Below are 17,829 nucleotides of genomic sequence, written 5' to 3'. Positions count from 1 at the left end.
GAGGGTCAGGTGTCAGGTCCCAGCTGCCCGGAGCCCAGCGGGGGTCCGCGGCTGCAGCGAGTGGGCCTGGCGGTGGGACAGCCGAGGTGTCATTAGGACACCGCGGGCTCTAGCATTAGACCTCATTACGGCTCTCTGACGGATCGGCCCAAATTACATCCTGGCAAAATCGTGCAATTGCAGCCAAAGACAATAACAAGTGGAATTCTCTCTCTTTTCCCACATCCACATTTGTCATTGTTTATCTGTCTATATTGGAGCACTGGAGACCATTGTTCGACCAAATAATGTGAATAAAACCTAAATAACAGGAACTACTTTACTGAAGAATGCCATGTTGGCTTCTATGGACTGGTTTTTTTCCCCATCCCCCTCTTTAGAATACTGTACAAGTGTCTTTTATCTCTTTTTACAGTAGGAAGACACACCACTGACATTAAACATGCCACATGGAGAAACTCTTCATGAATATTTCACTGTGAAATTAGGTGTGATGCCTCATTCCATTGCCACCTTATAAATAAATGCATCTAAACCGCTGAAAACATGCAGGGCCATTTGGCTTCCTGCGATGATTTGCTCTAAATTTTGCAGTTGTGGAGGTTTATTGTCCCATAAAATCTAAAAAAAGAATCTTCCACTACGCAGATGAAAGCTATAGCATAGTGCTAATCCGCTGAATTGAATTAACTCATTCATAATTTTTCATTAAACTCAAACTCCATAATGCCCATCATAAAAAAAAAGGACTTTACGTTGTACCTATAAATGCCCCAATGGCTTTATTCTCTCCCTTTTTAGCTCGCGTTGTAATCCATCCTTAACACAGTTCATAAATACCCATTTTAACACTTACAAGCACGCCTGCGGCAAGCTGCAGCCGCCCACACGCATCCCACATTTCATAGATGGGCAGGAATAATTCATTCCTCACATGTCCAATTGGACTGTGGCAGAATGCGAGCGCGGCGCTCGCCGTGTGCGTTTTCACCGAGCCTCGCTGTGTCTGTCCGTCGCAGCAATATAATGGACCGTGCTTATTCCCCGGCGGTGACCTCTGCCTGCTGCGCTACCCTACAGTCGCTTTGACCCCGGTGAGCGGCAGATTTAAAGGGATCAGGCCCCGCATCAGAGGGCTTCGCCGGGCTGCGGGAGGTGCTGGTAGCGCAGCTCGGAGAGCAAGGGTTACGCCAACACAGCTAGCGGTCCCTGAGAGCTCAAACCGGCGTTTCGCGTCGGAAAAATAAAAGGTCTCGGTTAAAGATGAACCTGTACATTGTGCAAAACGCTGACTGTATCAGGCCTGATACCTGTGGCTGATGGATCGTCCTCCCGACCTCCCGACGGCTTCCATGTGGAAATACGACATGAGGCAAGAGAGACGTCATGAAATACAGAATAACTTCGAAAAGACGCCCATGAGTGATTGTGATTCACTGAATGGATGATCTGCTCAATGCCATCCGAGTGGAATCCGTTCGCCGTGCGATTGTAACCAAGGCGCGACCTTTAACCTTGGCTGTCTGGATTTGCAGCAGCTCGCTCTTCCTGGAGCCGACGAGAACACAGAGTGACCGGGGCTGAGAGAAACCTCTGCCTGTGATTCCTTCGTTTTTAAAAGAAAATTAAGTGAAAATAACATTTTACCTGTCTTTCTCTGTTCTCACGCTGGTGGACAAATCCCCCACTGCTTTCAACAAAAGCCTTCCTGATGGACACTCTATTTTCAAGCTAATGAATTGTTTTCCCTCCCTTGGTTTCCCCAGTGGTGGTCGCTGTCGCGGCTGATTCCACTTTTTTTTTTTTTTTCCTCTCCTTTCTCTCTTTCTTTTGGGGTTTTTTTTTTTTTTTTTCCACGCTCGACAAAACAAACTGGGCTGAGTCCATAAACCGCCATGCATGCGAGCGGATCCAAACATGCTGGCTTTCCTCCACGTGGAGCGGTCTGGTCCGTCATGTGTGTGTCTCGGGCCCACTGGGCAAGTTCCGTGCGTTCCCTGGCTTCGCTTTAATGACCAGTGAGCAAACACACTCCAGCAGCCGTGGCGGGAGTGTGAGTGCAGCACACACACACACACACACACACACACACTGATACACTGATATGCAAACAGCGGCGCTGCTTTGAAAGGACCACGGACGCCGCAGTGGATCAGAGCGGCGATCAGAACCAGCAGCAGTGTGAATATTGATGCCATTTCTGAAGATTGCTAAAATAATAGGAGTTCACCACAATACCTACAAACATCGGGGTTGTTTTACGAACAAAAAAATGAACAGTTGAAACTTGTTGATGTCGGGGATTCACAAAGTGATACATGAAGTTTTATGCAAAACGTTAAAATTCCAGATTACGAAAATGTTGAAGACTTGAAAAGAAAGTTTTACTTTTTTTTGACTCGTATTCAGCTAATATTCAGCTGAAACAGCTGGGATAGCTGGAATTGTTAAAGAAAGATAAAACTGTGACTCTTGCAAAAAGTAATGATTAAAAAAATGGCATGAAAAACAGTCAGACTGAAATGTTTAATATTGCTCAGGTGGTATTTTTCACTGGAAAACAAAAAAGCAAAAAAAAAATGGAAAAGATTAAAAAAAGGGGAGAAAAAAATTCTAATACAGCTGAAAGTTGTCACTGAGGAAATCTACAGCAGCTACATCATACAGCCGTGGATGTCCTCTGGCCTCCAGTTACAAACAAGTCCTCTCAGAACCGGGGAGAACATGCAAACTCCACATAGAGCACTCCACGGCTATTGGAGCCATGATGGAAAATCTCCCTGCCTGTCAGGAGGCAGTTAATCGGCCGCTGGCGTCCGCGGAGCCGGCCCGTTCTCCTCGGCGCGAGACACTCGATGGTGACTTCACCGCTGAACCCCAACCGGCCCGAGGGTCGCATTCAGCCGGGCTCTCCACTGGCCCCGAGCCCCGCCGCGATCGAGCCGGCGGCCGAGGGCGACCGGAGATCTGGACCGGCGCGGGCCCCCGGGCTCCATTCATCAAGGCCACTGAATGGCTGCTGGTCCTTTTGGAACCGTAATCCAACGCCTCTTGTTCACAGTCCCAGTTTTATAGGCTGTGTTCGTAAAGAGTGACGGTGTGGGGGGGGGGATAAAAAAAAAAAAAAGATATTTTATGTAACTAGACCACATCTTTTTATAGGCAGTGTCATTAAAACGGAGCTTACATAAGGCTCCTCCTCTGCCGGGCAGCCGAGAAAGGCAGGACGGGTGCCAAGAAGAAGAAGAAGAAGAAGAAGAAGGAAAAAAAAAAAAAAGAAATGGTGCCCCCACCCCACCCCCACAACACCCCCAGCTCCGCGCTCGCCGGCTGCACCGCACATGCATCATGGGAACCTGTTACCATGGTTACAGCTGGCAGCTGCACCGCGAGGGCCCTGGCAACCCACCGCGCACCATCTCCACCGCCGACGCCACCATCGCTGCCACCACGTCTCCTCTAACCCCCCACCACCCACTTACCCCACCCCCACCCGTTCAGTCCGCCGTCATCCCTGAAGAAGAAGCCCCGCCCCCTTTGCCCCCCCCCCCCCCCCCACAGCCTCTCCGAGGTGTTTTACTGTGGTGTAGATTTCAGGAGCTGTTTTCCCCTCAGTCTCATTGGACTCATTAGTGTCTTTTACTGGAGCTTCGTCTGTGCTGAGCGTGCAGCCTTGTGCGCACACACACACACACACACACACACACACACACACACACACCGAGTCACAGACCTGTATCCTCGCTTGTCTATGTATGTTTTTTCTTTTCTTTTTTTTTTTTTTTTTTTTTTTTAAAGCAATTGTCTAGCAGGTGCACTCAGCAATTTTGCGTGTGTGTGTGCGTGTGTGCGCACGTGTGTGTTTCTCGTCTTTTGCGACCGCGGTGCTTCCTCGCGCAGAGGCCTGGGCAGCCCATAATTACGGCAGCTTCAGGCTGATGCTGCCTGTGTTTGATCATAGTGATCAAGGGCCAAGTTATGGAGACTAAAAGTGCCATCACCTCGTGTCACGATTGTGTGTGTGTGTGTGTGTGTTTGTGTGTGTGTGTGTCAGGAGGTTGGTGGTGTTGCCCGTCATTCACGCGCAGTCTTGGTTTTGTCTTCACCCGTTTGCACGTATGTGAAGGTTAAAGTAGGCTTTAGGCTGGATTTACAAATCGAATGATGTTAGAATCTTCTTCCTTTTAGATGACAAAGTTTTAAGTGTAAACGCAACGTTTCTGCTGCATCATTTTTAAAACAGTGTCTGCTTAGACGTTGTCACCCAAAACACTACAAAAGTTTTTTTTTCTTTTACATCGTTTCCGTGGAAACGCGGCCCTGGCTATTCCATTGAGCCGATTGGGATTCGGAGTAAAGACAGCGTCACAAGTCTGTGCAGAAAACAGAACAAAGTAAAATATTGATGTGAGAAGTTCACACGAGGGGGAGGAAAGTAAACCGGTGGGGAATGAAATCACCCGTCCGAGGAAATTATGAGCGTGTGAAAGTTGCCTATGCAAACTTTTGGGTCTCTTCAAGCCAAAGAAAAAAAAAAAGGTCGTTTTTACGTAAATTGTTTGCGTTCTGCATCAGATGCGATTCGGTGCCAAAGTGCGACGGACGGGGAAGACGAGCGCGGCCTGCTTAGCGAGTGTTACGTGTGCGAGAAGACATTGATTGGCGGTCATTTATAAATGATGGTGCATAATGTAGTACATCCCCGCCGACGGCTGTGACTGGCTCAATAAAACATGAGGCCTCCAGTCAGGAGATGAAATATTAAAAGCAGGCAGAATAAAGGATATAGGAGACGTTTCTCCCCGGGGACGGGCGCAGGATGTGTGGATGTGCACGGACTCGTGTGAGCATTTGTAAGACACTTGTCCGGGCCCAAACCCTTAAATGTCAGGCCGGCTGGGGAAGACATGAAGAGGGAGAAGTCAGCTGTGGTTAAGCTGGTTGACATGTAAACTAATCCGCTCCGTCCAAACGAAACATCACCGGAGACTTTTAGTGCAATTTTTTTCCACAATTAAAAGTGGAATAGCAAAAGTGACATCATTTCTAATCAAAAGACGGGGTATTGAACCACCAACCTGCTCTGCAGCACTCCCCACTGGAGCTCTGTTTATTCTCAGCTCCATGTCCAGGAAGCATTTGTGCTCCTCGAAGACTGCGAGATGAAAAATATCGAAACAAGGGTTTAAAGGAAATACGCCAACAGCTTTTTTCTTTTTTTAGTCTTATTTTGCTCGAGAACTAATTTAGCCCTTATTAAAATGGTACTGATAATTGTTGTAAAGCATAAATTTCCTTTCTTCATCTTTAATTAACGTGAACCTGTTTCCTTTTTTTTTTTTTTTTTTTTTTTAATCTCGCTGTTGTTCAGTCCATTTGAACACATTAACAAATGTTCTGATTAAATAAAACGTCGTCATTTGCATCCATGTGTGAAAACGCTGCAAACTGTGGACACAAAAGTCAGCGGTAACTTAAGTTGTTTGGAGGAAGATGCTCTAAAACCTGGATGCTGGAGCTCCCAGATGTTTTTCATTTTTCCATTTGTTTACATGCTCGTCTCTGCATACCAATGCATTTTTTTTACATTACAAAACGATAATGGTAGAAGTAGCAAGCAGGTTCAAGCAAAAAAATGTGAGAATCTGGTGAGTTGCGGGCGAAGAGCCGAGCCGAGCCGAGACGAGGAGGCTTGTGTGCTCCGCCGGCTCTGTGACTGAGGAGCAGAAGAAGCTGGAGGATAGTTTCTGTTCGGGGAGCTTTTTTTATTTATTTTTTTATTTTTTTTTTCCCCACTGCTTGTCAGAGCCGATACCTCCCTGCCTCTAATAGGGGCACTGGAGAGGACAGGCAGCATCTGCTGTCAAAACCAAATTATCTTCTGTCAACAAAGCAAGTGGGAGAGGCAGCACCTCATCCAGCCGTGTGGTCTCACACACACACATACACACACACACGTTAAAAAAGAACTATTTCACCAGCTTGACCAGCATGGGTCACTTGAGGGCGAGGCCAGTTGGGATTTCTTCATCTATTTATTGACTCATGGGCGATACTGCGCCGTGGACGTCGGAGCAATGCATTAGCAGCTGGCCCGGCGCCCCGCGGCGCCCTGACAGCCGGGTGATGGAGGGCACGGTCCGGACGGAGCCGACGTGGGCCGCGGGAGCCGCAGGTCCCCCCCCCCCCCCCCCCCCCCCCCCCCCGAGAGGGTAATTATTTCCTCGTGTGGGTGGCGCCGAATCACCAGCAGTCAATATATGGCACCTTGAATCAAATTAGCCGGGGAGGAGACGGCGCGTTTTGCGGCGAGCCTCGGTGACGGATTGCCAGCTGTAATAAACAGGTCAGTGATAGAAGACACAGCGGCCGCGGTTTAGCGGTAATAGGAAGCAGCAGAGAGCGGGACACCCTCAGATACTTGACTTTCCCTCGCTTATTTTCAAGTCGCAGCTGTCCGAACACAGCCGAGCTCGACGGCTGAAATGCCCCGCTGTCGCCGGAAGCCGTGTGTGCGGTCCGGTCTCGGAGTAATCGAGGAAAAATTTCAATTCAGGTCAAGTTGCGATGCGATTTGTATGATTGCGTTCGGCCGGCTCTGCTGTGCCGAGGCTGAAGTGACGTTCTGCCGGACGGAGAAAGGCTCTTGTGTTTTCTTTAAAACATGCTTGAAGAACTTTTCTCTCAGTTTGGTGAAAAGTTCTCGTCACTGTGGGGAGAGGAATTTTCTGGATCGCTTATTATCGTGTCATTGAAAGTCTGGCAATCGTGATTCTGTTGCTTCTTCTTCCAGTAGTTTGGACAAAAGTCGACGGCTGAGACGCTGAAAATGGTGCAGTCTGGGCGAGACGGTTTGTTATCGTAATGAAACACACGTGTGTTCATTTATGTCCTTTTCTCCTGCAGAATACAGAACTGATTGAATTACATCGTGTTACACACATTTTGTTCCAGGTTGGAAAGTAGATTTTCCTCACTTCTAGACCTGGATAGATCAAATATATGGGCAATATGAAAAATCCTCATTTTTGAAGCTTTCGGTTTACAAATTTGGTGAATAAAGGAAACAGATTATTTGTAAAGGTATTGGTCATTAAAAAAATGGATGCATTCCAATATACATATTTAATGTAGTTATGGTTAACGGTCACCGGAGTCGACATGAAGCTTCACTGCTTCTCCAGTTTTTTAGTGTCTCAACACTCTTCCTTCCTGCCCACACTTCCTGTTTTCCCTCCTCGTGTCTGAGAAGTGCATGTGTCACTTCATTCCCGGGCTGCATTCATTTTTCATGGAGGTAAATTGCAGAGCAGCGCTGAGCGCTGAACTCTGCCTCTCTAATCCGCAGAGACGACCTCTAATAACGCCGGCGCCTCCACCCCTCAGCCGCTCGAAAGCCTCCACAGATATCCTCTTCTCTCTCTTCTCTCTGTGATTTTTATCATTTCACTCCCGTTTATTCACTGTTAATTCCATTTTTCCTACTTTTTTGTGTTGATTTCTCAGTTTTCCTCCAGCTCCTTCCTTCCTTGTCACTCCCTCTGCAGGTGTTGTCAGACCATTTTGGCAGGCGGGTATGAAGCCAGACACCGAGGCTGGAGTTCACATCCTCTCTGATCTGATGGACGCTCGGGCTGAAGACAATAAGCAGACGCTTTGATCGCCGGCGGCGCGGCGCGGCGCGGCGCCTCGCCCTCGCGCTCCCTCGCTCAGCGGTGCCGGGCCGGCTCGGGCCTCGGGCACATCGTCCCCTGACTTTGTGAATGCGCGAGTGTTTCAGCCCGGTAATGCAGTTTTTACATGCGCATGAATATTTTGACATTCAGCGGTTGCTTGTTTTGTGTTTTTTGAAGGCTAGTGGAATATTTTGAGGCGTAATATTTTGGTGGAAATCTTGTGTTGCTTTCAAAGCACATGTTAATGCATCAGAAATTAGAATTACAGAGGTTATTTCTTCTTCTTGATCCTCTCAAACCTGGATGTTCATGGATTTCTGAGCTAATGGCAATGCAAAGAAGCCACAACAAGCCCGATGGCAGATTTTCACTTCGAAAAGACCTTTTTCCAACACTAATAAACAGAAGACGTCAAAGTTTTTGTCCAAACGGAAAATGTTTGATTAGTTTGTGACTTTGTGTTTCAATGAAAGTCTGATCTTTCTGCCTGAAAAAAAAAAAAAAGCTTTTGTGAGCGTCACACTTTCAAAACCGTTGTAAAATTATATCCTTCTGCACAGGTTGATGATATTTTCCAAAGACAAATATAAAAAAAAAAAAAACACGAAGACAAGGAAGAAGCCAAGTTGGGTTGTCATTCATCTGTGACACAAATCGCTTTCTCTTGGGAAATTCAAGGTTTTTTCACCATCATGGATCTGTTTTTTATTTTTTTTTGTCTTTCTAGAACTCTGGTCAATGTGTATCCATTGTAGGAGGTGTGGCACACACACACACACACACACACACACACACACACACACACACACACACACACACACGCTGTAGATGGCCGGTGTCACTTTCTTCGAATAGCCACGCTCCTCGTGACTAATCACAGACGGAGACTCGAGCGATAAAAGCCGATCGCATATGCCTGACAGCCTGTGTGTCAATAACACACACACACACACGCGCGCGCGCACACACACATGCAGACCGCAACACCTCACAGAAGAACAAACACCAGAGGAAGTCGTGATCCTGTCAACACTTATCATTCTGTCATCCTCCAGCTTCTCCCATGTTGATCAAAGAGTGTGTTTGTGCCTCAAACACACCACAAGAGAGGACACTGCCAGAATACACAGATATATTTATATATATAAAGAGAGAGAACGAGCGGTGGGAGAAGATCGCACATTAGAAAGGGCGGGGTTTTGCTGACATCGATATATGTAAATAAGCAGCTAAATTTTTTGGATTTGTAGAAAATGAATCTGCTCGCGTAAATCCCCGCCAATTAGAGCCGTATCCTCCGCCCGCCCGCGCCCCTCGGTTGGAGGCCTCCGGTACCTCTCATAATGCGGTCGGCTTACCCGCCCGAGTGTTGCTTCCATAGGTTTAATCACGGCTCACATCGGCCCTGAGAGGGTTAGGGAACGGGGGTCGCGCGCTGATCAGAAAGGTATTAAACCAGTTTCGTTTCAACCCCTCGGCATCTGCATCACTTTTGACAACAGTTAATTTAATATGAGCGGGAGCGTCCCCCGGAGGCCGGCGGGTTCACGGCGCTGACCAGCTCCGCCTCCTCTGATCTCGCCACGGGGGTGGGGGGGGCGTTCTGTTGCAGCGTTCTGGTGAAAATTTATTGTGCCGACCTCCAAAAAAGTGGAGAATTTTATCAGGAAAAAAAAAGTTTCCGAAAGGAGGCGAAACCCTGCGCGGAGGCAATCTGACAGAGTACATCAAAGCATCACGGCCAATTTTTCTATCAGTCCATCCATCCGTCCACTTTATCCAACTCAAGGTCGCAGGGCGCCGCAGCCAACCGCCGCTAACCAGCGGGGACTATAGGAGAAAGGGTACAGACAGGAAAAGGTTCACGTTGTTTAGAGTCGGCAATTTACCTCAAATTCATGTTTTCAGACAGAGAGGGAACCAAATTACTGGGAGACAACCGACAAATGCATAGAGAGAGCACAGAAACCGGACGCAGAGAATTATCTGAGAGTGCTGCACACGGCTATAGCATCCAAGTGGTACCAGCCGCTAACAGAAACACACTCCAGCTCGCCGCTGCTTGTGTACAGCCAGTCGTAACGTCAATAAGACTGGCCAGCATCACAAACAAAGCAAAATGAAGGTTAGCTTTCCTTCAAATTCACATTAAACACAGTGAAAATGTGACTGAGGGCTTCTCTCCACTGTAATAAATGCACATGTGCATTAATTAATTCACATTACCATCTGTGTTCCACTTAATTCCCACATTTTTAAAACAATATTTCAGTGTAATACAATCATGCATATGCTCATCTCATATAAATACCTTTTTTTTAACCGTTAATCTGTCAGCTCAATGCAAAAATAAATGTTAATATTTCGCTAAATAACACTGTAAGCGACAGAAATGATGCAAATCAACGGCGGGGAAGATAAATAAGGGGGGGGGTGGGGGGACTGGAGGGGGAGGGGGCACTTAGATCGCTGCTCTGTGCAACAGATAATCAGGATTGGGAATGGGGATCTTTAATGGCTGTCAATTAAAAACTAATTAGAGGGTGTAAGCTCAGCTAGATCGGCTATCAGTCCATTTATCATCACACAGCTGTCTCTCTCTCTCTCTCTCTCTCACACACACACACACACACTGATACGAACACAGTATCATACACATTGTATTCATTGTTTTTGTCAAATCTGCAGGTTTCCACACACACAAACACACACACACACACGGGGACAGTAAATACATATGGAGCTCATTCGGCACCAAACCACCAGCAGTAATAGACACATTCCCGCCTCCGTCTCTTTCATTTACCGGGACAGAATTGCCTCCCGAAGTGACGGCGAATCGCGGAATTTGACCCAAACGTATTTTCAATAAATGACTTGCTAACAGCCAGACAAATGAAAACACATGACCCCGATGAAACTGCATAAAATTCAAATTCGGTGAGTGACTCGCGTGTCGTGACAACCAATTAGTGGCAAATGCATGTATATATCTCGGGGGGGGGGCGCTTCAATCTGTCTTCAAAGCGTAGCGATCAGTGCACGAGGGCCCCGGTGACTCTGCATTTGGGGCCACGTGTGGAATCACTCCGACTCTTCTCCCCGAAGCTCGGATCTTTTCATTTTCTCCCACATCAACCGCATCTTGTAAAGCCTTTCATTATTTACATCCATCGCCGCGTGAGGGGAAAGTAAGTGGTGGTGGTAAGACGCAGCGAGCGCCGTGGAGGGACGGATCAGCTGTTAAACAAATGAAGAAGCAATTGATGGAAATGCTTCCTGTGACGTGGGCGGATGCAGACTCTGGGGAGCGTATCGACCATCCTGATGGCTCTTCGTTCACATCCGACCGCTGTTCTACCGTAAAACAGTGTTTCCGATGAGAACTGAAGAAGATTATAATGCGACAGAAGTTCCGCCGGTTCCAGGAGGACATGGGAGAGAGAGCAGAACGCTGTCGTCAGAGGAAAACTCTTCCATGTTTTAAATGAGGGAAACTGTGTTTTCCATTATCATCCATTGAGAAATAACCACAAGAGGACCAGAATGGAGTTAATCAAAGCAGATCTTCGCAATTGCAACATCTTGACACGACACCGCTGACATCTCAGCGTCTACACGATGAAAATGTTGATGTTTTCAACAAAAACCAATCGAATACAACTGAAAACGGCTGCAGTCTCAACATGAAGTCCATTTTAATGCAACCTGGTTCAAAATGCAGTGAAATAGAGAGACCTCTACCCCCGGTTTAGGGGGCTGTAGTTGGAAAAAGCAGTGATTCCCTGTTCAGATCGGAGTATTTCAGCAGTTATTCCAGCATCACGTTCAGATGATTTGACTGAAACCACGTTCGCACCTCGGTCCGCATCGAGTCTGACTGCATCCGTCTGCTTTTCACCCTCAAAAAAACACACACGACCGCTCATCTCACCCCCAAAATGAGGCTTTGTGGATGAAATGAGAACATCCCGCGTCGGGGTTGCGGCCTGCTGATACTTCTGAGGTCTCCTATTGAGGGGTAAATATTTCATTTTCGCTTCCCTCGCCCTCGGTTCAGAAATATTCTGCTAAATTGGAGTCAGATTTTAGCAGAATGTTTTTAATATTCCTTTAAAAATCTAATAACACAGCTCATCTTCAGTCGCTGGACAAAAACTGATGTGTGAAACTCCTTTGTATGACGAAGACTCGTCAATTCCCTTTGATTTCTTTTTCTTTTTCTTTTTTTTTTATGAACAAAATTGCAGTGTTAACGTGAAAGGACAAACCGCAGCAATGAAAACAAGTCATATTTCTTCATTTTCGAGGCAAAATATTGAACTAAAAGGAGCTCCGACCCAATGTCAGTGATGGATCTGTTGCTTATTATCTCAATAAAAGAGCAAAATGAGTAATCAAAGGCAATTAGCAGAACTCCAAAAGTGAGCGAAATCCTAACTTGCAGCACCTTCTGAGTTCATGTGCTCTTTTTTTTTTTTTTTTTTAATGGCTTGTGTGTAGAAACCTGCCAGCCAAAAAAAAAAAAAAGATAAATTGCAACATGAGAAGAATACAATCTTTTTCAAAAGCTTTGCCCACACGATTGAAATCATGACCTAATTCTGTGAAATACTACAAATAATATACAAGTGTAGACTTTGAACTGCGCTTGACGCTGCGCTGTTTTGGCAGCTGGTACAGACAGAACCGATGTAGGCGACTGGACTGTTTTGTACCGACTGGAAATGATGCAACGCCGCTTTAAAGTAGGCCAACCCAGCCAGAACTCAAACAGCGCTTCCAGTTTGGAGAATTGATCACTTCTCGAAATGCCTTCAGTGTGATTCTACCCTGTTTTTATTTTCTGAGCCGTCGCCAACCATCTGTCAGGGTTTTTTTTTTTTTTTTTTTTCCTCTCTCTCTCTCTCTCTCTTGTCAAGCTTCAAGGTTTTAAGTAATTTATGAAATCCGTGTGTCTCAGCAAAAAGATCAGATCGGTTCCGTTCACTTTGAGAGGGGCTGAAATTCCGGCTGACCGAGAGGCGACACAGAAAAACCACTTTCTTGATTTTTCTCCAAAATTTTTCCGATCCAGATAGGTTTACTCTGCTCTCATCCAAATAAAATTATATTCTGAGACATGTTGGCACAAATAAAACAAACAGATGTATAATTAAAGTGTCTTTCTCGAGGACTCAGAGAAGAATCCAGAGGAAGTTTTTATCTTCCTTCATTTCCCTCCCTGATCCTATCTTCAGTCGAAACGGCGTGCTACAAAGCCCAGGCTGCACCTTTTCTTCCTGCAAGTGGTCTCTCCACCTCCCGGAGTCGTCCTCAGATCATCCGCTCGTAACAGCCACTCTCACTTTTCCTTTTTCCTCAAGGTGTCTCATCTCGAGTGCAGTGTGCAACCGCAACACAACTCCTGAGTGCCGCTCCACTCAATGGAGTCACAGCATTGACTGGAAAATGACTCGACAGGCTATTTATTCATTCATTTCATTATTAATTTTTTTTTTTTTTTTTTTTTTTTTTGAACACACAGTTTCACCTTAACCCCTTTGGAGAGATGTTAAAAAAAAAAAATTCAATGTCATTTACAGATCTAAAACCTCATGAGGTTTGTGTTAAATGATGACTCTCAAACTCGGTTAATATTTCAGCTTTAGGTTCACCAGAAGGAAAGACTTGTGACTAAAACTCTCCAGAAATCTGTTCAGACATCACTGATTTCTTTGAATTTGCATCATTTGCTTCGTGGATTCAAGTTTTTTTTTCAGGCCGGGTTTTGGCCCACTGGACCTTATATTTGACACTCCTGTCTAAAACTTTGTCGTCAGACACTGGAAATGTCGCAGCGTTGACCAGTTGGAGCAGATGCGGCGCTCATGAGCCCCTCACTCGGAACGCTCTGCCTCCCCATAAACAGTTCATTCGCAGTGATACTGCACTTTGTCATATGCCTTGTCAACATTTGTCACCATGAGTGTGTGTGTGTGTGTGTGTGTGTGGTGTCTAGACAGGAGAAGCCTAATCTATTTTCCATGTTCCCATCCGGTCCTGTTGGAGTCTTTGAATGGCAGATAAACAGAGTGGGGCTGAGGCTGAGGCTTCATCAAGAGGATTAACTCGGCGAGTCTTATCTCCTGAGGAGCCTCTCTGCCTCCTCCTTCTCTTCCTCCTTCCCCCAAAGGCGTCGAGGACTCTCACCGCCCGCCGCCGAGTTCACTCCCAGTTCACACACTTTGCCGTACGGAAACCGCCGCCGTAAGCTGGAAAACCACACGCCGCGCGTCGGGAATCCGGCGGCAGCGGCGAGCGAGCGAGCGAGTGAACGGGTCGGCGTCGCGTCAGGATTTCATCTCTGCGCTGATACACGAAGACGTCCATTTACAAGTTCTCTCTCTCTCTCTTTTTCCTTTTTTTTTTTTTTTTTTTTAGGGTGGATTAGTGTCTGGTGGAATAAATACAGAATGCAAACAGATTAATTATAGAAAAGATGGAAAATGGAACAAACGTGATGAAATAAGACAAAAATCAAACACCGGCGCTAAAATATGCCGCGTCTGTTGGGAATGTCTCGGCGGCGCCGGGACGCTGCCGGAGACGGTCTGAAAACATTTGTATATGAAACAAAATTAGATATTAAATGTACATTAACATCAATTTTGAATGACTGTCGCTCAAACAAGGACAAACAGAAAGTTCTTCTCTCATACTTGTATTAAATTCGATGGCTTGAGGGAAAGCGGGACGTATTCAGTTCGAGGAAACTCATTCTGATCGTCTATTGGAAGATTTAAAACATCTGCAGAGATACCTTTTTACTGATGCAGAAGCTGTGCTTTCACATAAACAGACACTAATTGAGAGTTTCCATTAGCTGCTGGTTGCCGGTGTTATTGATGATTTACCAGGTGGTGGTTCTTGCCTGGGTGATGCCTGTAATCAGCAGCGGAGCACTCTGGAGAGGAAAAAGATAACTGTCATTTCCTCAGACAGTCACCGAAAGCGAGCGTTTGCTCCCAGCTCCAGGATCCTGTTCACTCCTGCTCCGGCGCTTCAGTCATCAAAGACAGCCACGATCAAGGAAAACCAAAGTTTTATTTTATCAATGTAACGTTTAAAAATTTCAAAGTTACTTCAATATTAGCCTGAGTCCTATTATTTCAAATTAAATGTTACAAGAACATACAGTATATCTCTGCTAAGTTATTTCTCATTGCTCAGATTTCAAACTTGCATGCAGTTTGAGAACTGAAATCGAACCGAGACTTCAGAAACATGTTGCACTCTGGGTCCTTTTGTCCACTGGGCACACACTGCAAGAGCACAAAATGGACCGAGAGTGCAGCTTCTTAAAATGAGCCAATGAACAAAAACGAAGCGAGATTCTACATGGCGTAATTGAAGCTGACCATTCCTAAGGATGTTTATTTCTCTGCTCCACACAAACCCAGTAAAAACACTTGCAAGGTTGAAGAAAAACGAAGGAAACTGAAGTGTCTACAGACTCAGGCGAGGCTTTGGTCTGAGCTCTGCCATAGCTCCTTCCTCCATCCAACAACAACAATAGCTTTACAGTCCGATAACCACTCTCAGTGCCTGCAACTGCACCACCAACTCACTGACACGAGTCAAAACGGATGTCTTGTATTTCATAAGGCCCGCTCATTGGGCGCGACACAAAAGATAGTACTCTGAAAAAGGCATATTTGTGGCCACTGGACAAAGAGAAGATCGTATAATACACCCTGAAGTTAAAACAAAACAAAAAAACATTTTTCCAGGAGTGAGAAATGTTTGGCGCGCCCACCGCATGTGTGTGTGTGTATGCATGTGCACTACCCACATTCACTGACGGGCAGCTCGGTCACACAACCTTTTTTTTGACATTTCACTGGATTTTGCGACAGTAATATGCAAAATGATGTTGGGATCGGAGTCATTTCCAGCAGTCATTGTTTGGCATCAGAATGAATGAATCAGAAAGCTCTTTATATAGTGAACAGTGATTGGAAGAGTTTCTTCTTTCAGGTGCAAACACAACAAATTTACAACAGAAAGAAATGTAGAGAACAGTCACATATTGCAGGGACAGTGATGTGTTTTGTTTGTTTTATGCTGTCGGTTGGTTTGTTGCATGCGAGAGTTCAGGGTGGTGTGGTTACTATTTCAGTTTGTCTTCAGTATCATTTCTAGTTGATTAAAAAAAGAAGCACTGAGTTAATTGTGTTATTCCCTTCTATTCTTTCTCTCCAGTTAAGCCTGGGAGAGTTTTCCGTGTGCTTGTGTGGCTTTGTAGCCGTGAGGCAGCATCTGACGATAATCTCTCGGAGGGGTCGATGTCGTGGTTGTCACGGCGATCTTCCCGGGGCTGATGCCGGCTGACGGCTGGTGTCACCATTGCTTTCCGTCACCGGCCCTCTGATGGCTCTCGTTTCAGCCGCTGCGAGTGTGTGCACATCCGAGTGTGTGTGTCTGCATGTGTCGGCGCGTAACCGAGCCTCACGCCTACGTGTGCGTTTGATCCATTTTCATTCTCTTGAAGAAATTGCGGGTGAAGGATGCTGCAGGAAGCCGCTGTGGCTGCTGTGAGCGGTGATTGTAGCGTCGGTGCTTTTGACTGTGAGATTTTAATCACTACAAGGATACGGTTACAATTATTAAGCTTCAGCTTCTTTATTTGTCATTTTTTTTATTGTACACGATAACCTTTTGATTAATTCAGACTCCGTAAAAAGAGTGCTAAAGCAGCACAGGCAGGCATTTTCATTTACCTGGATACTGTCTGTATAGTCTGTAGACGCTGTTGGTGAGAGACCTGTTACTGTAAGGTCAATATTAAAAAAGGAGCAATGTTACATCGTCTGTGAGACTGTGAAACAACAAGTATTTAAACAGCTGCTGATCTCAACACTGCCTCCCATGACCAGAAGTGGTATTGTTTGATTTCTCCGTAAGATTTTCCCTGAAATGGACGGGAATCTGGAGAAAACAATCCCGCATCGGGGATGGACGAGCCTCTACAGTGTGACTCTCTAGAGCGTGGCAGCTTCGGCAGCCGCCGCTCGTCAAGAGTTCACCGTCGAGTGGCGACAGCTGAGCTCGCGTCGACTTCTGTTGGGTGTAAAATAGCATCTTTTCCGGCCTCCACAATGAATGAATGAATAATAAACAAGTTCACGAGTGCAATTTATTTTCTGTGATGAGTTTTCTGATTAAATTAGACAAGTTTGTTTCGCTCTCAGCAGGTTCATCTGCTTGTGTGTGTGTGTGTGTGTGTGTGTGTGAGCGTGTGTGTGCGTTACCCCGCCTGCTGGTTTGACTTGCCTGCAGATGGCAATGTGTTACATTTCTATAACAGTCCTTCTCTCTCTCTCTGTTTCTTCTCTGCTGCTGTTTCTCCTCCTGCAGCTCGGGCTGGTGTGCAACTCTTTAAGTCGTCACCACTGAATGGACCCAGAGAGGAAAAAAATGAATACGTACTTTGCATTTCAATGACTTCTTCTTCTTCTTCTTCTTCTTCTTTCTTTCCTCGTTCTGCAGCTCCGTTTTAATCCCCTTTGAATCATTCCAGTCAAGACAAGAATGAAAGTGGAATTGAAAGAGTATCTGTAGGTTGTAACATATTTTGATGGGCTCTTGTTAAAACTGACATACCATAATGTGTGTGAGTGTGTGTGTGAGGTGGGGGTGGGGGGGTAAAAACTCAATAAACACCGCTGTCATGTGAAGCTCGCCTTAATTCATCCGGAGTTGCGTCTCCGAGCTGAGAAATTTGAGTGTAATTTTTCGAAGCTGTGAGTGTGATGCAGGCTGTCAGCGTCGACAATGATCTGTCATCTCTCAGCCGCGCTCATGCAACGCTGCGTTTTCTCAGATCGGAGAGGGGAAGAAAGGTAGAGAGCGAAGAAAACCTGATGGAGAGAGACAGACAGAGACGTAGGGACCATATGGAGTTTCATAGTTTTAGATTTCTCTCACAAATGCTTTTCTCAAACTGACTCATGTTGTTTTTATTACTCCTGACAGTAGTAAACAGCTGGTGTGTGGGGGAATAGTCTGGATTTCTGTCTGGCGTGTGCAGAAGTGTGTGTGTGTGTGTGTGTGTGTGTGTGTGTGTGTGTGTGTGTGTGTGAGAATGTCTTTATCTACCAGAACATGGCCG

This window comes from Salarias fasciatus, chromosome 17, assembly GCF_902148845.1.
Source record: "Salarias fasciatus chromosome 17, fSalaFa1.1, whole genome shotgun sequence".
Lineage (NCBI taxonomy): Eukaryota > Metazoa > Chordata > Actinopteri > Blenniiformes > Blenniidae > Salarias > Salarias fasciatus.
The sequence above is the reverse complement of the archived record's forward strand: the minus strand, read 5'-3'. Positions refer to the sequence as shown.